At 42.8% G+C, this 26,585-nt stretch overlaps 1 pseudogene; it reads right to left on the reverse strand.

The window, feature by feature from the left end:
- Positions 1 to 26,290, reverse strand: part of LOC124018708 — a 72,286-nt pseudogene extending 45,996 nt beyond the window's left edge.
- Between the last annotated feature and the right edge of the window lie 295 nt (positions 26,291 to 26,585).

Genomic DNA, 26,585 nt, shown 5'->3' on the forward strand with positions numbered 1-26,585 from the left:
TAACTAACCTTGGAGATAACATACTATACACTATAACTACATGACTATATTATCTAACCTTGGAGATAACATACTATACACTATAACTACATGACTATATTATCTAACCTTGGAGATAACATACTATACACTATAACTACATGACTATATTATCTAACCTTGGAGATAACATACTATACACTATAACTACATGACTATATTATCTAACCTTGGAGATAACATACTATACACTATAACTACATGACTATATTAACTAACCTTGGAGATAACATACTATACACTATAACTACATGACTATATTATCTAACCTTCCACTGAGATAACATACTATACACTATAACTACATGACTATATTATCTAACCTTGGAGATAACATACTATACACTATAACTACATGACTATATTAACTAACCTTGGAGATAACATACTATACACTATAACTACATGACTATATTATCTAACCTTCCACTGAGATAACATACTATACACTATAACTACATGACTATATTATCTAACCTTCCACTGGAGATAACATACTATACACTATAACTACATGACTATATTAACTAACCTTGGAGATAACATACTATACACTATAACTACATGACTATATTAACTAACCTTGGAGATAACATACTATACACTATAACTACATGACTATATTAACTAACCTTGACCTAACTGAGATAACATACTATACACTATAACTACATGACTATATTATCTAACCTTCCACTGAGATAACATACTATACACTATAACTACATGACTATATTAACTAACCTTGGAGATAACATACTATACACTATAACTACATGACTATATTAACTAACCTTGGAGATAACATACTATACACTATAACTACATGACTATATTAACTAACCTTCCACTGAGATAACATACTATACACTATAACTACATGACTATATTATCTAACCTTCCACTGAGATAACATACTATACACTATAACTACATGACTATATTAACTAACCTTGGAGATAACATACTATACACTATAACTACATGACTATATTATCTAACCTTCCACTGAGATAACATACTATACACTATAACTACATGACTATATTAACTAACCTTGGAGATAACATACTATACACTATAACTACATGACTATATTAACTAACCTTGGAGATAACATACTATACACTATAACTACATGACTATATTAACTAACCTTGGAGATAACATACTATACACTATAACTACATGACTATATTATCTAACCTTCCACTGAGATAACATACTATACACTATAACTACATGACTATATTAACTAACCTTGGAGATAACATACTATACACTATAACTACATGACTATATTATCTAACCTTGGAGATAACATACTATACACTATAACTACATGACTATATTAACTAACCTTCCACTGAGATAACATACTATACACTATAACTACATGACTATATTATCTAACCTTCTAACCTTGGAGATAACATACTATACACTATAACTACATGACTATATTAACTAACCTTGGAGATAACATACTATACACTATAACTACATGACTATATTATCTAACCTTGGAGATAACATACTATACACTATAACTACATGACTATATTAACTAACCTTGGAGATAACATACTATACACTATAACTACATGACTATATTATCTAACCTTGGAGATAACATACTATACACTATAACTACATGACTATATTATCTAACCTTCCACTGAGATAACATACTATACACTATAACTACATGACTATATTAACTAACCTTGGAGATAACATACTATACACTATAACTACATGACTATATTAACTAACCTTCCACTGAGATAACATACTATACACTATAACTACATGACTATATTATCTGAGATAACATACTATACACTATAACTACATGACTATATTATCTAACCTTCCACTGAGATAACATACTATACACTATAACTACATGACTATATTATCTAACCTTGGAGATAACATACTATACACTATAACTACATGACTATATTAACTAACCTTGGAGATAACATACTATACACTATAACTACATGACTATATTATCTAACCTTGGAGATAACATACTATACACTATAACTACATGACTATATTAACTAACCTTCCACTGAGATAACATACTATACACTATAACTACATGACTATATTATCTAACCTTCCACTGAGATAACATACTATACACTATAACTACATGACTATATTATCTAACCTTCCACTGAGATAACATACTATACACTATAACTACATGACTATATTAACTAACCATGGAGATAACATACTATACACTATAACTACATGACTATATTATCTAACCTTCCACTGAGATAACATACTATACACTATAACTACATGACTATATTAACTAACCTTCCACTGAGATGTCCTGGATGGCGAAGCGCAGAATGATGGTCCAGATCATTCCCAGAGTCATCTTAATGTTGCCGTCCACAATCTCTGCAGGAGAAACAGGTCAGTAATGCAGTCGTCATGGAGACGTCCCGGTCTTTCTCAACCAGGTCCCTGTGTTCTCTATTCCTCCAGTAAGTTTGTCTTATTGGATGGTCGATATAATATACTGGAATACAAACTACATGCAATGTTAAATGACACACAGAGCACACATTAAACAAATGCTATAGTATACTGTGGTATAAATACTATAGTATACTGTGGTATAAATACTATAGAATACTGTGGTATAAATACTATAGAATACTGTGGTATAAATACTATAGAATACTGTGGTATAAATACTATAGAATACTGTGGTATAAATACTATAGTATACTGTGGTATAAATACTATAGAATACTGTGGTATAAATACTATAGTATACTGTGGTGTAAATACTATAGTATACTGTGGTATAAATACTATAGAATACTGTGGTATAAATACTATAGTATACTGTGGTATAAATACTATAGTATACTGTGGTATAAATACTATAGTATACTGTGGTATAAATACTATAGAATACTGTGGTATAAATACTATAGAATACTGTGGTATAAATACTATAGAATACTGTGGTATAAATACTATAGAATACTGTGGTATAAATACTATAGAATACTGTGGTATAAATACTATAGAATACTGTGGTATAAATACTATAGAATACTGTGGTATAAATACTATAGAATACTGTGGTATAAATACTATAGAATACTGTGGTATAAATACTATAGAATACTGTGGTATAAATACTATAGAATACTGTGGTATAAATACTATAGAATACTGTGGTATAAATACTATAGTATACTGTGGTATAAATACTATAGTAAATACTATACTGTGGTATAAATACTATAGAATACTGTGGTATAAATACTATAGTATACTGTGGTATAAATACTATAATATACTGTGGTATAAATACTATAGTATACTGTGGTATAAATACTATAGTATACCATGGTATAAAACCTATAGTATACTGTGGTGTAAATACTATAGTATACTGTGGTGTAAATACTATATTATACTGTGGTATAAATACTATAGTATACTGTGGTGTAAATACTATAGTATACTGTGGTATAAATACTATAGTATACTGTGGTATAAATAATATAGTATACCATGGTATAAATACTATAGTATACTGTGGTGTAAATACTGTAGTATACTGTGGTGTAAATACTATAGTATACCATGGTATAAATACTATAGTATACTGTGGTATAAATACTATAATATACTGTGGTATAAATACTGTAGTATACTGTGGTGTAAATACTATAGTATAGCATGGTATAAAACCTATAGTATACTGTGGTGTAAATACTATAGTATACTGTGGTATAAATACTATAGTATACCATGGTATAAATACTATAATATACTGTGGTATAAATACTGTAGTATACTGTGGTGTAAATACTATAGACTACTGTGGTATAAATACTATAGAATACTGTGGTATAAATACTATAGATATACTGTGGTATAAATACTATAGTATACTGTGGTGTAAATACTATAGAATACTGTGGTATAAATACTATAGAATACTGTGGTGTAAATACTAAATACTGTGGTATAAATACTATAGAATACTGTGGTATAAATACTATAGAATACTGTGGTATAAATACTATAGAATACTGTGGTATAAATACTATAGAATACTGTGGTATAAATATATAGTATACTGTGGTATAAATACTATAGTATACTGTGGTATAAATACTATAGTATACTGTGGTATAAATACTATAGTATACTGTGGTGTAAATACTATAGTATACTGTGGTATAAATACTATAGTATACTGTGGTATAAATACTATAGTATACTGTGGTATAAATACTATAGTATACTGTGGTGTAAATACTATAGTATACTGTGGTATAAATACTATAGTATACTGTGGTATAAATACTATAGTATACTGTGGTATAAATACTGTAGTATGGTGGTGTAAATACTATAGTATACCATGTTTAAATACTATAGTATAAAAATACTATAATATACTGTGGTATAAATAATAGTATACTGTGGTGTAAATACTATAGTATACCATGGTATAAAACCTATAGTATACTGTGGTGTAAATACTATAGTATACAGTGGTGTAAATACTATAGTATACTGTGGTGTAAATACTATAGTATACTGTGATGTAAATAGTATAGTATACTGTGGTATAAATACTATAGTATACTGTGGTATAAATACTATAGTATACCATGGTATAAATACTATAGTATACTGTGGTGTAAATACTATAGTATACCATGGTATAACTACTATAGTATACTGTGGTATAAATACTATAGTATACTGTGGTGTAAATACTATAATATACTGTGGTATTAAATACTATAGTATACTGTGGTGTAAATACTATAGTATACTGTGGTGTAAATAGTATAGTATATTGTGGTATAAATACTATAGTATACTGTGGTGTAAATACTATAGTATACTGTGGTATAAATACTATAGTATTCACTGTAGTGTTTTTGCGGACTAAAAAGTAACAAGCACTGAAAATCTTCTTTATACTCTCTTTGGGTAAATCATTTTAAAGTTAACAGCAGGTATTTTGTAAGTAAATCATTTTAAAGTTAACAGCAGGTATTTTGTAAGTAAATCATTTTAAAGTTAACAGCAGGTATTTTGTAAGTAAATCATTTTAAAGTTAACAGCAGGTATTTTGTAAGTAAATCATTTTAAAGTTAACAGCAGGTATTTTGTAAGTAAATCATTTTCAGGTATTTTGTAAGTTTCAGTATTCTGATATGTTCACACATCTACCAAAACAGACGTTTTACATCCTGGCACAAAATGGAATTAGGAAAATCTACAGATTGATTTTCAAGTAAAAAAATATATATATTGTTTTTTAACAGTGCAGTACTTCAACATACAATTAGACAATCAAATCCAAATACTGAAGTCCTAAAGTCCACAAAAACCCTGCAGTGAATACTATAGTATTTATTCCACAGTATACTATAGTATTTGCTGTAGTATTAGGTAGTACTTACAGTTAACGGAGAATAAATAAAAGAAAACTGTAGTATACACTATGGTAATTACTGTCGTGTTTTTGCAGATTTTTTGCAGATTGAAAATTATAAGTATACTGAAATAGATCTATAAATACCTTACTGAAATAGTGTTTCTGTGGACTGTACCTTCAGAAAATTATAATGTACCTTCAGCTGTGGTGAAATAGATCTATAATGTACCTTCAGCTGTGGTGAAATAGATCTATAATATACCTTCAGCTGTGGTGAAATAGATCTATAATGTACCTTCAGCTGTGGTGAAATAGATCTATAATGTACCTTCAGCTGTGGTGAAATAGATCTATAATGTACCTTCAGCTGTGGTGAAATAGATCTATAATGTACCTTCAGCTGTGGTGAAACCTTAGATCTATAATATACCTTCACTGTGGTGAAATAGATCTTACCTTCAGCTGTGGTGAAATAGATCTATAACATACCTTCAGCTGTGGTGAAATAGATCTATGAAATAGTACCTTCAGCTGTGGTGAAATAGATCTATAATGTACCTTCAGCTGTGGTGAAATAGATCTATAATATACCTTCAGCTGTGGTGAAATAGATCTATAACATACCTTCAGCTGTGGTGAAATAGATCTATAATGTACCTTCAGCTGTGGTGAAATAGATCTATAATGTACCTTCAGCTGTGGTGAAATAGATCTATAATGTACCTTCAGCTGTGGTGAAATAGATCTATAATATACCTTCAGCTGTGGTGAAATAGATCTATAACATACCTTCAGCTGTGGTGAAATAGATCTATAATATACCTTCAGCTGTGGTGAAATAGATCTATAATGTACCTTCAGCTGTGTTGAAATAGATCTATAATGTACCTTCAGCTGTGGTGAAATAGATCTATAATGTACCTTCAGCTGTGGTGAAATAGATCTGTGGTGAAATAGATAATGTACCTTCAGCTGTGGTGAAATAGATAACATACCTTATAATAATGTACCTTCAGCTGTGGTGAAATAGATCTATAATGTACCTTCAGCTGTGGTGAAATAGATCTATAATGTACCTTCTGTGGTGAAATAGATCTATAACATACCTTCAGCTGTGGTGAAATAGATCTATAATGTACCTTCAGCTGGTGAAATAGATCTATAATGTACCTTCAGCTCCAATGGAGAGCTTGAATCCTTTGCTGGTGATGTACTCCAGAGCTTGGCTATCTTGTGTTGACGTCTGGTTTATCTTTCACCTGTGGAGGAGACATGGGAAGTCTTTCACCTGAGGTCTGGTTTGGGAAGTCTTTCACCTGAGGAAGAGGAGACATGGGAAGTCTTTCACCTGAGGAAGAGGAGACATGGGAAGTCTTTCACCTGAGGAAGAGGAGACATGGGAAGTCTTTCACCTGAGGAAGAGGAGACATGGGAAGTCTTTCACCTGAGGAAGAGGAGACATGGGAAGTCTTTCACCTGAGGAAGAGGAGACATGGGAAGTCTTTCACCTGAGGAAGAGGAGACATGTCTTTCACCTGAGGAAGAGGAGACATGGAAGTCTTTCACCTGAGGAAGAGGAGACATGGGAAGTCTTTCACCTGAGGAAGAGGAGACATGGGAAGTCTTTCACCTGAGGAAGAGGAGACATGGGAAGTCTTTCACCTGAGGAAGAGGAGACATGGGAAGTCTTTCACCTGAGGAAGAGGAGACATGGGAAGTCTTTCACCTGAGGAAGAGGAGACATGGGAAGTCTTTCACCTGAGGAAGAGGAGACATGGGAAGTCTTTCACCTGAGGAAGAGGAGACATGCGAAGTCTTTCACCTTGACGACATGGGAAGTCTTTCGGGCACACCTTTCAGAATAACTATCACACACACACCACAGAATAACATCACGCACACACACGCACACACACGCACACACACGCACAGACACACGCACAGACACGCACAGACACACACACACACACACACACACACACACACACACACACACACACACACACACACACACACACACACACACACACACACACACACACACACACACACACACACACACACACACACACACACACACACACACACACTCACCAGAAATGACTTCAAGCAGCAGCATGAGTTTCAGTCCGTTCCTGAAGTCCTCCTCGATGTTCTCAATCCCAGTCCCAGCCTTCCTCAGGTGAGAGTTGCACCAGGCTGTGAAAGTCTGAGCACAACAGACGTACGGCTCAACAACGAGTTCAATCAACACAGGTTAGTCCTTGTGTCTGACTCTTTCACGTGTCTTGGCGTTTTGTCTGTAAACAAAGCGATCTCTGTCAACACTTTACCGTGTACAGTACACTGGGAAGGGCCTCGGTTGCACATGTAACCAGGTTTAACTTTCGTCCGTAGACCTCGCCCCGACCGGGGCTCGAACCGGGGACCCTCTGCACACATCAACAACTGACACCCACGAAGCATCGTTGCCCATCTCGCCACAACAAAACGCCCGCGGCCCTTGCAGAGCAAAAGGGAACAACTACTTCTAGGTCTCAGAGCGAGTGACGTCACCCGATTGAAACGCTATTAGCGCCCACCACCGCTAACTAGCTAGCCGTTTCACATCGGTTACACACAGACAGCTGGCCGCTCGTTCAGACCCATGAATCGGTGGTCAGAGAGCGTTATTGGGGTATCATTTACCAGACAACATACATGGCACGGAGGGATGGCTTTGAGCTCTGGGAAGAAAAGTGCTTGGGGGTTATCTTTATCCATCCTCTGTATAAAGCTGTGTTTTCCTGTTATAACCTGTAGTTATAACCTGTAGTTATAACCTATATTCATAGAGAGGGTAGAGAGCAGTGTTTTCCTGTTATAACCTGTAGTTATAACCTGTAAGTTATAGAGAGGGTAGAGAGCAGTGTTTTCCTGTTATAACCTGTAGTTATAACCTGTAGTTATAGAGAGGGTAGAGAGCAGTGTTTTCCTGTTATAACCTGTAGTTATAGAGAGGGTAGAGAACAGTGTTTTCCTGTTATAACCTGTAGTTATAGAGAGGGTAGAGAGCAGTGTTTTCCTGTTATAACCTGTAGTTATAACCTGTAGTTATAGAGAGGGTAGAGAGCAGTGTTTTCCTGTTATAACCTGTAGTTATAACCTGTAGTCATAGAGAGGGTAGAGAGAGCAGTGTTTTCCTGTTATAACCTGTAGTTATAGAGAGGGTAGAGAGAGCAGTGTTTTCCTGTTATAACCTGTAGTTATAGAGAGGGTAGAGAGAGCAGTGTTTTCCTGTTATAACCTGTAGTTATAGAGAGGGTAGAGAGAGCAGTGTTTTCCTGTTATAACCTGTAGTTATAACCTGTAGTTATAGAGAGGGTAGAGAGCAGTGTTTTCCTGTTATAACCTGTAGTTATAGAGAGGGTAGAGAGCAGTGTTTTTCTGTTATAACCTGTAGTTATAGAGAGGGTAGAGAGCAGTGTTTTCCTGTTATAACCTGTAGTTATAACCTGTAGTCATAGAGAGGGTAGAGAGAGCATTGAGGCTGATTTTGGACCCTCCTGAAAACCAATACAGTCCGTTCCCATAACCCTCTGCCAGGAGTGACAAGGTCTGTTCTCCCTCTGGCATGTCTCCCTCTCTGCCTGTGTCCGCGGCACAGTGTAATTCACAAGGTCTGTTCTCCCTCTGGCATGTCTCCCTCTCTGCCTGTGTCCGCGGCACAGTGTAATTCACAAGGTCTGTTCTCCCTCTGGCATGTCTCCCTCTCTGCCTGTGTCCGCGGCACAGTGTAATTCACAAGGTCTGTTTTCCCTCTCTGCCTGTGTCCGCGGCACGGTGTAATCCACAAGGTCTGTTCTCCCTCTGGCATGTCTCCCTCTCTGCCTGTGTCCGCGGCACAGTGTTATTCACAAGGTCTGTTCTGTAAACTGCCTTGTTCAGGGGAACAGTGGGTAAACTGCCTTGTTCAGTGGCAGAATGACAGATTTTTACCTTGTCAGCTCGGGGGATTCGATCCAGCAACCTTTCGGTTACAGGCCCCACCACTAGGCTACCTGCCGTCCCTCCACTCTAACCACTAGGCTACCTGTCGTCCCTCCACTCTAACCACTAGGCTACCTGTCGTCCCTCCACTCTAACCACTAGGCTACCTGCCGTCCCTCCACTCTAACCACTAGGCTACCTGTCGTCCCTCCACTCTAACCACTAGGCTACCTGTAGTCCCTCCACTCTAACCACTAGGCTACCTGTCGTCCCTCCACTCTAACCACTAGGCTACCTGTCGTCCCTCCACTCTAACCACTAGGCTACCTGTAGTCCCTCCACTCTAACCACTAGGCTACCTGTAGTCCCTCCACTCTAACCACTAGGCTACCTGCCGTCCCTCCACTCTAACCACTAGGCTACCTGTCGTCCCTCCACTCTAACCACTAGGCTACCTGTAGTCCCTCCACTCTAACCACTAGGCTACCTGTAGTCCCTCCACTCTAACCACTAGGCTACCTGTCGTCCCTCCACTCTAACCACTAGGCTACCTGTCGTCCCTCCACTCTAACCACTAGGCTACCTGTCGTCCCTCCACTCTAACCACTAGGCTACCTGTAGTCCCTCCACTCTAACCACTAGGCTACCTGTCGTCCCTCCACTCTAACCACTAGGCTACCTGTCGTCCCTCCACTCTAACCACTAGGCTACCTGTAGTCCCTCCACTCTAACCACTAGGCTACCTGTAGTCCCTCCACTCTAACCACTAGGCTACCTGTAGTCCCTCCACTCTAACCACTAGGCTACCTGTCGTCCCTCCACTCTAACCACTAGGCTACCTGTAGTCCCTCCACTCTAACCACTAGGCTACCTGTAGTCCCTCCACTCTAACCACTAGGCTACCTGTAGTCCCTCCACTCTAACCACTAGGCTACCTGTAGTCCCATATGTTTCCTAGTACAAGGGAAACTAGCAACAGTAAATACCTACTCAGTACTGGAATAGTCTGATTAAGAGTCTATTGACGCACCAGTGTGTGAATCTAATTTAAAAAAGAAAAGACAATCCCTGTCACGTTGGTATGAAGAGATTCGGGAGACAGGCGCAGGAATGCGTATTAAGTTTTTTTTTTATAAAGACACGGGGGGCGAAGACCAAACAGACACGTAAAACAAAACACAGGGTAGAAATCCCAAAACAAAAGAGCGAGGATAAATAAATAACACACAATGATTAACACTACGGGACGAGACCCGTAATCATCGACGCAATCCACGAGGACACGAAAGCCCAGAAACACACAGCACAGGCACTCACACGCACCAACGGACATTGGAACAATAATGGACAGACAAGGGAAACCAAAGGGCACACTTATACAAGTACTAATCAGCGGTTGTAGGGGACAGGTGTGCGTAATGAAAGTTCCGGATTGATCCGTGACAATCCCCATCAAAATCCATCAGTAACCTGGTAGGCCAGTTGAGAACACCTTTATTTAACCTGGTAGGCTAGTTGAGAACACCTTTATTTAACCAGGTAGGCTAGTTGAGAACACCTTTATTTAACCTGGTAGGCTAGTTGAGAACACCTTTATTTAACCAGGTAGGCTAGTTGAGAATACCTTTATTTAACCTGGTAGGCTAGTTGAGAACACCTTTATTTAACCAGGTAGGCCAGTTGAGAACACCTTTATTTAACCAGGTAGGCCAGTTGAGAACACCTTTATTTAACCTGGTAGGCTAGTTGAGAACACCTTTATTTAACCAGGTAGGCTAGTTGAGAACACCTTTATTTAACCTGGTAGGCTAGTTGAGAACACCTTTATTTAACCTGGTAGGCTAGTTGAGAACACCTTTATTTAACCAGGTAGGCCAGTTGAGAACACCTTTATTTAACCTGGTAGGCTAGTTGAGAACACCTTTATTTAACCAGGTAGGCCAGTTGAGAACACCTTTATTTAACCAGGTAGGCTAGTTGAGAACACCTTTATTTAACCAGGTAGGCTAGTTGAGAACACCTTTATTTAACCAGGTAGGCCAGTTGAGAACACCTTTATTTAACCAGGTAGGCTAGTTGAGAACACCTTTATTTAACCAGGTAGGCTAGTTGAGAACACCTTTATTTAACCAGGTAGGCCAGTTGAGAACACCTTTATTTAACCAGGTAGGCTAGTTGAGAACAAGTTCTCATTTACAACTGCGACCTGGTCAAGATGAAGCAAAGCAGTTCGACACAAACAACAACACAGAGTTACACATGGAGTAAAACAAACATACAGTCAATAATACAGTAGAAAATCTATATACAGCATGTGTACATGAGGAAGGATAAGAGAGGTAAGGCAATAAATAGGTTCATGGTGGCCAAGTAATTACAATATAGCAATTAAAACACTGGAATGGTAGAATGTGCAGAAGATGAATGTGCAAGTAGAGATACTGTGGTGCCTTATACAAGGATTGGTTTGCTTTCACAGTATTGCTTCGGGGTCAATGTCCATCTGCACTGTGAAGCGCCGTCCAATGAGTTTTGAAGCATTTGGCTGAATCTGAGCAGATAATAACATTAACACTTCAGAATTCATAGTGCTGTTTTTTTATCAGCAGTCACATCATCACTAAATACAAGGGAACCAGTTCCCTCGGCAGTCGCCCATGCCATAACACCACCTCCTCCATGCTACAAGGGAACCAGTTCCCTCGGCAGTCGCCCATGCCATAACACCACCACCTCCATGCTACAAGGGAACCAGTTCCCTCGGCAGCCGCCCATGCCATAACACCACCTCCTCCATGCTTCACAGAAGAGGTGTTATGCTTCTCCATTCTCTTCTCTTCCCATCGTTCTGGTAAACCCTCTGTATTTACTCCTCCATGCTTCACAGAGGAGGTGTTATGCTTCTCCATTCTCTTCTCTTCCCATAGTTCTGGTAAACCCTCTGTATTTACTCCTCCATGCTTCACCGAGGAGGTGTTATGCTTCTCCATTCTCTTCTCTTCCCATCGTTCTGGTAAACCCTCTGTATTTACTCCTCCATGCTTCACAGAGGAGGTGTTATGCTTCTCCATTCTCTTCTCTTCCCATCGTTCTGGTAAACCCTCTGTATTTACTCCTCCATGCTTCACAGAGGAGGTGTTATGCTTCTCCATTCTCTTCTCTTCCCATCGTTCTGGTAAACCCTCTGTATTTACTCCTCCATGCTTCACAGAGGAGGTGTTATGCTTCTCCATTCTCTTCTCTTCCCATCGTTCTGGTAAACCCTCTGTATTTACTCCTCCATGCTTCACAGAGGAGGTGTTATGCTTCTCCATTCTCTTCTCTTCCTATCGTTCTGGTACAAGTTGATCTTTGTCTCATCTCTCATCAGGATGTTGTTCCAGAACTGTACAGGCTTTTGAAATGATTTTTTACATGTTGTTATGGCAAACTCTAATGTGGTCTTCCTGTTTTTGAGGTTTGCAGTCTTGTGGTAAACCGTCTGTCTTTACTCTGTTGAAGTCTTCTCTTGGTTGTTGACTTTGACACAGATACGCCAGCCTCCTGGAGGCTGTTCTTGATCTGGACGACTGTTGTGAAAAAGGGGTTTTTCTTCTCCATGGAAAGAATGATTCTGTCATCCACCACAGTTGTTTTCCGTTTCTCTTCTGGGCCTTTTGGTTCCTGAGCTCACCAGTTTGTTCTTTCTGTTTATTAAAGAATGTACCAAATAGTTGATTTGGACCTCGTGTTTTTGCTGTCTCTCTGAGGGGTTTGTTTTTGATTTTTTTCAGCCCAGTAATGTCTTGCTTCACTGGCAGTGACGGCTCTCTGGACTTCATATTAAAGGTTAAACAGCAACAGATTCCCAATGCAAATGTCACACGTGACCTTTTACCTGTAAATGAACTAATGAGGGAAGAACACACCTGGCCATGGAACACCTGAGCAGGCAATTGTCCAATTACTTTTGGTCCCTTTAAAAGGGGGGGGGGCACATATTACATGTGATGTGATTCCTACGACCTTTCACCCGATCTCGATGTAAATAACCTCAAGTTAAAGCTAAAAGCACTTCCTGCTCATATTCATGATTCAATGTCCACTGCAATATGCTGTGGTAAACAGCTATAATTATAATAACTTGGTCAATGTCCACTCCAATATGCTGTGGTAGACAGCTATAATTATAATAATTTGGTCAAGGTCCAAATATTTATGGACCTGACTGTATGTGTCCCAAAAAACGTCAATATTTCCAGAGCTTTCTCTCCTCGGAGGACAGACACTTCAAAACCTTGTTAATTATTATTTATTTTTTGACCCCTTTCTTCTCCCCATATTGGTAGCTACAGTCTTGTCTCATCGCTGCAACTTCCGTACGGACTCGGGAGAGGCGAAGGTTGAGAGCCGTGCATCCTCAGAAACACGACCCAACCAAGTCGCACTGCTTCTTGACACAAGGCCCACTTAACCCGGGAAGCCAGCCGCACCAAATGTGTCAGAGAAAACACTGTACACCTGGTGACCGTGTCAGCGTGCACTGCACCCGGGACGCCACAGGAGTCGCTAGTGCACGATGGGAAAAGAACATCCCTGCCGGTCAAACCCTCCCGTAACCCGGACGGCGCTGGGTCAATTGTGCGCCGCCCCATGGACCGTCCCAGTCGCGGCTGGCTGCTACAGAGCCTGGACTCGAACCCAGAATCTCTAGTGGCACAGCCTTAGACCACTGAGACAGAGCCTGGACTCGAACCCAGAATCTCTAGTGGCACAGCCAGCACTGTGATGCAGTGCCTTAGACCACTACTACTTAGACCACTACGCCACTAAGGAGGCCTCAAAACCTTAGTTCTTATTATTCATTTTTTACTGCCTGTTTTGCTATTTATTAATGTGTTAATCAATGTGTTTCTATGGGCTATAGTGGTAAAGGCCAAATTCAATATTTTATATTTTATTTGTATTTTTTGACCTACAGAGGTCCTAAAATTCCAAATCATACAGCTAAATGATCCATGGTAGGACCATCTTAAAACAATTCCATATGTCAGATTAGTAGGAGGGAGGACCCTCTTAAAACAATTCCATGTGTCAGATTAGTAGGAAGGAGGACGCTCTTAAAACAATTCCATGTGTCAGATAAGTAGGAAGGAGGACGCTCTTAAAACAATTCCATGTGTCAGATAAGTAGGAAGGAGGACGCTCTTAAAACAATTCCATGTGTCAGATTAGTAGGAAGAAGAACGCTCTTAAAACAATTCCATGTGTCAGATTATAAGCTCTTAAAACAATTCCATGTGGAAGGAAGGAGGACGCTCTTAAAACAATTCCATGTGTCAGATTAGTAGGAAGAAGGACGCTCTTAAAACAATTCCATGTGTCAGATAAGTAGGAAGGAGGACGCTCTTAAAACAATTCCATGTGTCAGATTAGTAGGAAGGAGGACGCTCTTAAAACAATTCCATGTGTCAGATAAGTAGGAAGGAGGACGCTCTTAAAACAATTCCATGTGTCAGATTAGTAGGAAGGAGGACGCTCTTAAAACAATTCCACATGTCAGATTAATAGGGATGACCATCTTAAAACAATTCCATATGTCAGCCCCCAATATACCGTACAGTCAAGTCATATGAGTCAATGGTAGAACTATAGCGCCCCCTGTTGGTTCAATAGGACTGCGTCACTATGGGGGCAGTGACACCGTGGCAGACTGTCAACTTAACAGGAATCAGAGAATAAACTTCATAACAAATGTTTTCATGTTTGTGTAAAATTCTCAAGTCCAGAAGGACGGTTGGGAACGAATGGGAGGGAATGTGACCAGGTACTAAACCGCATCTCAAACGGCACTATAAACCTCCCCTTCTTGTCTCCTGTGGTGTTCCTGAGTGATGGCTCAGTTCTCAGATGGAGTTGCCGAGCGCGGCCGTAAAGGGACTCTGAGGCTGTAAAACAGGAAATGAAGGGGTTCAGGCCTGACCCCGAGAGGGAGTCTGAGGCTGTAAAACAGGAAATGAAGGGGTTCAGGCCTGACCCCGAGAGGGAGTCTGAGGCTGTAAAACAGGAAATGAAGGGGTTTAGACCTGACCCCGAGAGGGAGTCCGTGTGCCCTAGCTGTGAGTCTAGTTTAGAATACCTGCTTATTTAAATATAATGTCTCTGTCTCACTGCCTGGTGCGCTGGACAGCTGGACAACACCATATTGGACAACACCATATTTGGACAACACCATATTGGACAGCTGGACAACACCATATTGGACAACACCATATTGGACAGCTGGACAACACCATATTGGACAACACCATATTGGACAGCTGGACAACACCATATTGGACAACACCATATTGGACAGCTGGACAACACCATATTGGACAACACCATATTGGACAGCTGGACAACACCATATTGGACAACACCATATTGGACAGCTGGACAACACCATATTGGACAACACCATATTGGACAGCTGGACAACACCATATTGGACAACACCATATTGGACAGCTGGACAACACCATATTGGACAGCTGGACAACACCATATTGGACAGCTGGACAACACCATATTGGACAACACCATATTGGACAGCTGGACAACACCATATTGGACAACACCATATTGGACAGCTGGACAACACCATATTGGACAGCTGGACAACACCATATTGGACAGCTGGACAACACCATATTGGACAGCTGGACAACACCATATTGGACAGCTGGACAACACCATATTGGACAGCTGGACAACACCATATTGGACAACACCATATTGGACAGCTGGACAACACCATATTGGACAGCTGGACAACACCATATTGGACAGCTGGACAACACCATATTGGACAGCTGGACAACACCATATTGGACAGCTGGACAACACCATATTGGACAGCTGGACAACACCATATTGGACAGCTGGACAACACCATATTGGACAGCTGGACAACACCATATTGGACAGCTGGACAACACCATATTGGACATTGGACAACACCATATTGGACAGCTGGACACACCATATTGGACAGCTGGACAACACCATATTGGACACACTGGACAACACCATATTGGACAGCTGGACAACACCATATGGACAACACCATATTGGACAGCTGGACAACACCATATTGGACAGCTGGACAACACCATATTGGACAGCTGGACAACACCATATTGGACAGCTGGACAACACCATATTGGACAGCTGGACAACACCATATTGGACAGCTGGACAACACCATATTGGACAGCTGGACAACACCATATTGGACAACACCATATTGGACAGCTGGACAACACCATATTGGACAGCTGGACAACACCATATTTGGACAACACCATATGGACAACACCATATTGGACAGCTGGACAACACCATATTGGACAGCACCATATTGGACAGCTGGACAACACCATATTGGACAGCTGGACAACACCATATTGGACAGCTGGACAACACCATATTGGACAGCTGGACAACACCATATTGGACAGCTGGACAACACCATATTGGACAGCTGGACAACACCATATTGGACAGCTGGACAACACCATATTGGACAGCTGGACAACACCATATTGGACAGCTGGACAACACCATATTGGACAGCTGGACAACACCATATTGGACAGCTGGACAGCACCATATTGGACAGCTGGACAACACCATATTGGACAGCTGGACAACACCATATTGGACAGCTGGACAGCACCATATTGGACAGCTGGACAACACCATATTGGACAGCACCATATTGGACAACACCATATTGGACAGCTGGACAACACCATATTGGACAGCTGGACAACACCATATTGGACAGCTGGACAACACCATATTGGACAGCTGGACAACACCATATTGGACAACACCATATTGGACAGCTGGACAACACCATATTGGACAGCTGGACAGCACCATATTGGACAGCTGGACAACACCATATTGGACAACACCATATTGGACAACACCATATTGGACAGCTGGACAACACCATATTGGACAGCTGGACAACACCATATTGGACAACACCATATTGGACAGCTGGACAACACCATATTGGACAGCTGGACAACACCATATTGGACAGCTGGACAGCACCATATGGACAGCTGGACAACACCATATTGGACAGCATATTGGACAACACCATATTGGACAGCTGGACAACACCATATTGGACAGCTGGACACACCATATTTGGACAGCTGGACAACACCATATTGGACAGCTGGACAACACCATATTGGAGCTGGACAACACCTGGACAGCTGGAACACCATATTGGACAGCTGGACAACACCATATTGGACAGCTGGACAACACCATATTGGACAGCTGGACAACACCATATTGGACAGCTGGACAACACCATATTGGACAACACCATATTGCTGGACAACACCATATTGGACAGCTGGACAACACCATATTGGACAACACCATATTGGACAGCTGGACAACACCATATTGGACAGCTGGACAACACCATATTGGACAACACCATATTGGACAGCTGGACAACACCATATTGGACAGCTGGACAACACCATATTGGACAGCTGGACAACACCATATTGGACAGCTGGACAACACCATATTGGACAGCTGGACAACACCATATTGGACAGCTGGACAACACCATATTGGACAGCTGGACAACACCATATTGGACAGCTGGACAACACCATATTGGACAGCTGGACAACACCATATTGGACAGCTGGACAACACCATATTGGACAACACCATATTGGACAGCTGGACAACACCATATTGGACAGCTGGACAACACCATATTGGACAGCTGGACAACACCATATTGGACAGCTGGACAACACCATATTGGACAGCTGGACAACACCATATTGGACAGCTGGACAGCACCATATTGGACAGCTGGACAACACCATATTGGACAGCTGGACAACACCATATTGGACAGCTGGACAACACCATATTGGACAGCTGGACAACACCATATTGGACAGCTGGACAACACCATATTGGACAGCTGGACAACACCATATTGGACAGCTGGACAACACCATATTGGACAGCTGGACCATATTGGACAGCTGGACAGCACCATATTGGACAGCTGGACAACACCATATTGGACAGCTGGACAGCACCATATTGGACAGCTGGACAGCACCATATTGGACAGCTGGACAACACCATATTGGACAACACCATATTGGACAGCTGGACAACACCATATTGGACAGCTGGACAACACCATATTGGACAGCTGGACAACACCATATTGGACAGCTGGACAACACCATATTGGACAGCTGGACAACACCATATTGGACAGCTGGACAAGCACCATATTGGACAGCTGGACAACACCATATTGGACAGCTGGACAACACCATATTGGACAACACCATATTGGACAGCTGGACAACACCATATTGGACAGCTGGACAGCACCATATTGGACAGCTGGACAACACCATATTGGACAGCTGGACAACACCATATTGGACAGCTGGACAACACCATATTGGACAGCTGGACAACACCATATTGGACAGCTGGACAACACCATATTCAATCCAATATTGTGTTTGTTATCCAGCTCATTTGTTATGCATAAAGGCTCCTGTAATCCTTAACACAGTTGTGCTAGCAGGAACAAATGGCACCCTATTCCCTTATAATAGTGCACTACTTTTGACCAGCCCTGGTCTACAGTAGTGGACTGTAGAGAATATTGGGTGGCATTTGGACACTGGACAACACCATTTGAACAGACACTGTTGGGACAAAAATAGTCTGTCAGAACTATACGTCTCTATGGTCAGAACCCAGATCCTGAAATACAATGACCTGGTAATGGGGACGTGCTTTCCCCATAGTTACGACCCCTCCAGGGTTTAACATAGCTGCTCCCCATAGTTACGACCCCTCCAGGGTTTAACATAGCTGCTCCCCATAGTTACGACCCCTCCAGGGTTTATCATAGCTGCTCACCATAGTTAAGACCCCTCCAGGGTTTAACATAGCTGCTCCCCATAGTTAAGACACCTCCAGGGTTTAACATAGCTGCTCCCCATAGTTAAGACCCCTCCAGGGTTTATCATAGCTGCTCCCCATAGTTACGACCCCTCCAGGGTTTATCATAGCTGCTCCCCATAGTTACGACCCCTCCAGGGTTTAACATAGCTGCTCCCCATAGTTACGACCCCTCCAGGGTTTAACATAGCTGCTCACCATAGTTAAGACCCCTCCAGGGTTTATCATAGCTGCTCCCCATAGTTACAGCTGGACCCCTCCAGGGTTTATCATAGCTGCTCCCCATAGTTACTGGACCCCTCCAGGGTTTAACATAGCTGCTCCCCATAGTTACTGGACCCCTCCAGGGTTTAACATAGCTGCTCACCATAGTTAAGACCCCTCCAGGGTTTAACATAGCTGCTCACCATAGTTAAGACCCCTCCAGGGTTTAACATAGCTGCTCCCCATAGTTAAGACCCCTCCAGGGTTTAACCATAGCTGCTCCCCATAGTTACTGGACCCCTCCAGGGTTTAACATAGCTGCTCCCCATAGTTAAGACCCCTCCAGGGTTTAACATAGCTGCTCCCCATAGTTAAGACCCCTCCAGGGTTTAACATAGCTGCTCCCCATAGTTAAGACCCCTCCAGGGTTTAACATAGCTGCTCCCCATAGTTAAGACCCCTCCAGGGTTTATCACAGCTTCTCCCCATAGTTAAGACCCTCCAGGGTTTAACACATAGCTGCTCCCCATAGTTACGACCCCTCCAGGGTTTATCATAGCTGCTCCCCATAGTTACGACCCCTCCAGGGTTTATCATAGCTGCTCCCCATAGTTACGACCCCTCCAGGGTTTATCATAGCTGCTCCCCATAGTTACGACCCCTCCAGGGGTTATCATAGCTGCTCCCCATAGTTACGACCCCTCCAGGGTTTATCATAGCTGCTCCCCATAGTTACGACCCCTCCAGGGTTTATCATAGCTGCTCCCCATAGTTACGACCCCTCCAGGGTTTATCATAGCTGCTCCCCATAGTTACGACCCCTCCAGGGTTTATCATAGCTGCTCCCCATAGTTACGACCCCTCCAGGGTTTATCATAGCTGCTCCCCAGAATTCTACTGGTGGCTGTGTCCATCTTCTCCCTGTACTCTGTGCACTTGCTTCTAAAGACAGCCAATGAAGGAGGGTCGCTGGTCTATGAACAGCTGGGTTACAAGGCCTTCGGCATGCCCGGGAAACTGGCTGCATCCATCTCCATCACCATGCAGAACATCGGAGGTGAGAACTAAGGACACTTCAATGGTCATTCAGGAAGACAGATCAAAGTCTCATTGAGCCAAATAAATCAAATGGTTCTGTAAATAGTTATAGACTTTCCAATGGAACCCCTCCAGGGTTTAACATAGCTGCTCCCCATAGTTAAGACCCCTCCAGGGTTTAACATAGCTGCTCCCCATAGTTAAGACCCCTCCAGGGTTTAACATAGCTGCTCCCCATAGTTACGACCCCTCCAGGGTTTAACATAGCTGCTCCCCATAGTTAAGACCCCTCCAGGGTTTATCATAGCTGCTCCCCATAGTTACGACCCCTCCAGGGTTTAACATAGCTGCTCCCCATAGTTAGACCCCTCCAGGGTTTAACATAGCTGCTCACCATAGTTAAGACCCCTCCAGGGTTTAACATAGCTGCTCCCAATAGTTAAGACCCCTCCAGGGTTTAACATAGCTGCTCCCCATAGTTACGACCCCTCCAGGGTTTAACATAGCTGCTCCCCATAGTTAAGACCCCTCCAGGGTTTAACATAGCTGCTCACCATAGTTAAGACCCCTCCAGGGTTTAACATAGCTGCTCCCCATAGTTAAGACCCCTCCAGGGTTTAACATAGCTGCTCCCCATAGTTAAGACCCCTCCAGGGTTTATCACAGCTTCTCCCCATAGTTAAGACCCCCCCAGGGTTTAACATAGCTGCTCCCCATAGTTACGACCCCTCCAGGGTTTATCATAGCTGCTCCCCATAGTTACGACCCCTCCAGGGTTTATCATAGCTGCTCCCCATAGTTAAGACCCCTCCAGGGTTTATCATAGCTGCTCCCCATAGTTACGACCCCTCCAGGGTTTATCATAGCTGCTCCCCATAGTTACGACCCCTCCAGGGTTTATCATAGCTGCTCCCCATAGTTACGACCCCTCCAGGGTTTATCATAGCTGCTCCCCATAGTTACGACCCCTCCAGGGTTTATCATAGCTGCTCCCCATAGTTACGACCCCTCCAGGGTTTATCATAGCTGCTCCCCATAGTTACGACCCCTCCAGGGTTTATCATAGCTGCTCCCCAGAATTCTACTGGTGGCTGTGTCCATCTTCTCCCTGTACTCTGTGCACTTGCTTCTAAAGACAGCCAATGAAGGAGGGTCGCTGGTCTATGAACAGCTGGGTTACAAGGCCTTCGGCATGCCCGGGAAACTGGCTGCATCCATCTCCATCACCATGCAGAACATCAGAGGTGTGAACTAAGGACACTTCAATGGTCATTCAGGAAGACAGATCAAAGTCTCATTGAGCCAAATAAATCAAATGGTTCTGTAAATGTTTACAATAAATATAGACTTTCCAATGGAACCCCTCCAGGGTTTAACATAGCTGCTCCCCATAGTTACGACCCCTCCAGGGTTTATCATGCTCTCTGTGGTCACTGCTATATTTATTGTCTCTGTCTGGCAGGACCATAGGCAGGGAAGGAAGCCCTGCCATTCATGTTTAATGTCATGTTTAATAGTCTATTAATGCACTTATGTCTCAGTAGTTCCAGCCTCAGGGCTACAGCACCAGGAACATTGATACATGGTGGAGGGCAACCCGTCTGTAGAGAGACTCATTAATGCATGGTGGAGGGCAACCCGTCTGTAGAGAGACTCATTAATGCATGGTGGAGGGCAACCCGTCTGTAGAGAGACTCATTAATACATGGTGGAGGGCAACCCGTCTGTAGAGAGACTCATTAATGCATGGTGGAGGGCAACCCGTCTGTAGAGAGACTCATTAATGCATGGTGGAGGGCAACCCGTCTGTAGAGAGACTCATTAATGCATGGTGGAGGGCAACCCGCCTGTAGAGAGACTCATTAATGCATGGTGGAGGGCAACCTGTCTGTAGAGAGACTCATTAATGCATGGTGGAGGGCAACCCGTCTGTAGAGAGACTCATTAATGCATGGTGGAGGGCAACCCGTCTGTAGAGACTCATTAATGCATGGTGGAGGGCAACCCGCCTGTAGAGACTCATTAATGCATGGTGGAGGGCAACCCGCCTGTAGAGAGACTCATTAATGCATGGTGGAGGGCAACCCGTCTGTAGAGAGACTCATTAATGCATGGTGGAGGGCAACCCGTCTGTAGAGACTCATTAATGCATGGTGGAGGGCAACCCGTCTGTAGAGAGACTCATTAATGCATGGTGGAGGGCAACCCGTCTGTAGAGACTCATTAATGCATGGTGGAGGGCAACCCGTCTGTAGAGAGACTCATTAATGCATGGTGGAGGGCAACCCGTCTGTAGAGAGACTCATTAATGCATGGTGGAGGGCAACCCGTCTGTAGAGACTCATTAATGCATGGTGGAGGGCAACCCGTCTGTAGAGACTCATTAATGCATGGTGGAGGGCAACCCGTCTGTAGAGACTCATTAATGCATGGTGGAGGGCAACCCGTCTGTAGAGAGACTCATTAATGCATGGTGGAGGGCAACCCGTCTGTAGAGAGACTCATTAATGCATGGTGGAGGGCAACCCGTCTGTAGAGAGACTCATTAATGCATGGTGGAGGGCAACCCGTCTGTAGAGAGACTCATTAATGCATGGTGGAGGGCAACCCGTCTGTAGAGAGACTCATTAATGCATGGTGGAGGGCAACCCGTCTGTAGAGAGACTCATTAATGCATGGTGGAGGGCAACCCGTCTGTAGAGAGACTCATTAATGCATGGTGGAGGGCAACCCGTCTGTAGAGAGACTCATTAATGCATGGTGGAGGGCAACCCGTCTGTAGAGACTCATTAATGCATGGTGGATGGTGGAGGGCAACCCGTCTGTAGAGACTCATTAATGCATGGTGGAGGGCAACCCGTCTGTAGAGACTCATTAATGCATGGTGGAGGGCAACCCGTCTGTAGAGAGACTCATTAATGCATGGTGGAGGGCAACCCGTCTGTAGAGACTCATTAATGCATGGTGGAGGGCAACCCGTCTGTAGAGAGACTCATTAATGCATGGTGGAGGGCAACCCGTCTGTAGAGACTCATTAATGCATGGTGGAGGGCAACCCGTCTGTAGAGAGACTCATTAATGCATGGTGGAGGGCAACCCGACTCTGTAGAGAGACTCATTAATGCATGGTGGAGGGCAACCCGTCTGTAGAGAGACTCATTAATGCATGGTGGAGGGCAACCCGTCTGTAGAGACTCATTAATGCATGGTGGAGGGCAACCCGTCTGTAGAGAGACTCATTAATGCATGGTGGAGGGCAACCCGTCTGTAGAGAGACTCATTAATGCATGGTGGAGGGCAACCCGTCTGTAGAGAGACTCATTAATGCATGGTGGAGGGCAACCCGTCTGTAGAGAGACTCATTAATGCATGGTGGAGGGCAACCCGTCTGTAGAGAGACTCATTAATGCATGGTGGAGGGCAACCCGTCTGTAGAGAGACTCATTAATGCATGGTGGAGGGCAACCCGTCTGTAGAGAGACTCATTAATGCATGGTGGAGGGCAACCCGTCTGTAGAGAGACTCATTAATGCATGGTGGAGGGCAACCCGTCTGTAGAGAGACTCATTAATGCATGGTGGAGGGCAACCCGTCTGTAGAGACTCATTAATGCATGGTGGAGGGCAACCCGTCTGTAGAGACTCATTAATGCATGGTGGAGGGCAACCCGTCTGTAGAGACTCATTAATGCATGGTGGAGGGCAACCCGCCTGTAGAGAGACTCATTAATGCATGGTGGAGGGCAACCCGCCTGTAGAGACTCATTAATGCATGGTGGAGGGCAACCCGTCTGTAGAGACTCATTAATGCATGGTGGAGGGCAACCCGCCTGTAGAGAGACTCATTAATGCATGGTGGAGGGCAACCCGTCTGTAGAGAGACTCATTAATGCATGGTTCTATACTGAGGGGTACAGTAGGTTGTCTCTGGTATCTTGACAGGTCAGTGACAGATTATTAGCTACCTGGTCTGGGTATGAATTCTAGAGCAGACGAAGTGGACAAAGTACATTTGATTATGTAAATACACAAACTAAGGTTTATATTGTATTTAAAAAAAAATAAAAAAACAAGTCTGTAGATGTAAATGAACATAATCTATCAGGTTAGTATTGATCCATACAGACACTGTTCTCCCGTGCCAACCGAGGACCAAGGACATCGTCTGAGCCAACTCTGTATAACCCCCTTTTAGTCCTTAGTTATAATTAGCATGTGGCATCCATTCTGTTCCCGCTTCGGGCCTCGAGGACATTCTGTGTTACCAGACATCTGTCGACAGTTCTCATAAAACACGCGAATCGAAGGTATGGCAGCACAGGTCGTTGCTATGCTGCCTGACTGCCTGGGAGGTATTGTTGTCTTGGCTGTCATGTCTGCCTGGTGCGTTGCCCACATAGTGTCTCTCACACTGTACTTGGTGTTGTTCTTCTCAGTAAAGTGATCCGTATTTTATGTGCCTTTTAATAGTGCTGTCATGTTAAAAAAAAACATCAACTTCCCATTGACTGTCAGGAAATACTTCCTCTGCCCTCTGACCTCTGACCTCTGCCCTCTGACCTCTGCCCTCTGACCTCTGCCCTCTGACCTCTGCCCTCTGACCTCTGCCCTCTGACCTCTCTTTGTAGGCCTAGAATTAAAACGTTTTATTTTTTTATTTTTTTTATGTGCAATAGCTTAAATATTAATTAATAATAATAATAATAAATATTCATAACATGGTAACTAGGAGAGTTGATCAGCCCTTCTACTACTGCTGTGTTTTGACATTCAGTGACTTCCTCTTCCTCTTCCTCACTTGACGACAGTAAAACCTTCACACAATGTGGACATATGAATGAACAGACAAGACAAACAGTGAAGGATCTGACCTTTAGGATATACCAAATAGTGAAGGATCTAACCTTTAGGATATACCAAATAGTGAAGGATCTAACCTTTAGGATATACCAAATAGTGAAGGATCTAACCTTTAGGATATACCAAATAGTGAAGGATCTGACCTTGGAGGGCAACCCCTGTAGCATATACCAAACAGTGAAGGATCTAACCTTTAGGATATACCAAATAGTGAAGGATCTAACCTTTCTCTGCTGTTTCTCCCAGGCGGGGTCCAGGAGCAGGTCTCTGTCCCACTCGTCATCCTGGATGGTGTAGTCATTATTCTGCTGTTCCTGCATCTGCATCGTGTATCCATTATTATAGTCTACTGATGTCTGCATCGTGTATCCATTATTATAGTCTACTGATGTCTGCATCGTCTGGCTCTGCATCGTCTGGTTCTGCATCGTCTGGCTCTGCATCGTCTGGTTCTGCATCGTCTTGCTCTGCATCGTCTGGTTCTGCATCATCTGGGTCTGCATCGTCTGCATCATGAAGCTCTAGAACAACACACCTGACTACAGGACAACAGGTGGTGAACAGGAGACAAGACAACGACAAAAAAAACCTTTTGTGTGAGTTTCTTCTCCTGAAGTCACTGCTGCAGCTTGATCAGAAGATGTGTTGGGGGATTTGGAGTCAGACAGCTGATCAGTCAGTCAGTGTCCTCTCTCTCTGTCTGTCTCTCTCTCTCTCTTAATGCATGGTCTCTCAACCTCTCTCTCTAGAGAGACTCATTAATGCATGGTGGAGGGCTCCCCCCTCTCTAGAGACTCTCTCTCTGCTGCTCTCTCTCTCTCTCTCTCTCTCTCTCTGCTCTCTCTAGAGAGACTCATTAATGCATGGTGGAGGGCTCCTCTCTCTAGAGACTCTTAATGCATGGTCTCTCTCTCCCGTCTCTAGAGAGACTCATTCTCTGTCTCTCTCTCTCTCTGTCTCTCTCTCTCTCTCTGGAGGGCTCTCTCTCTCTCTCTCTCCCTCTCTCC

This window comes from Oncorhynchus gorbuscha, unplaced genomic scaffold (assembly GCF_021184085.1).
Source record: "Oncorhynchus gorbuscha isolate QuinsamMale2020 ecotype Even-year unplaced genomic scaffold, OgorEven_v1.0 Un_scaffold_569, whole genome shotgun sequence".
NCBI lineage: Eukaryota > Metazoa > Chordata > Actinopteri > Salmoniformes > Salmonidae > Oncorhynchus > Oncorhynchus gorbuscha.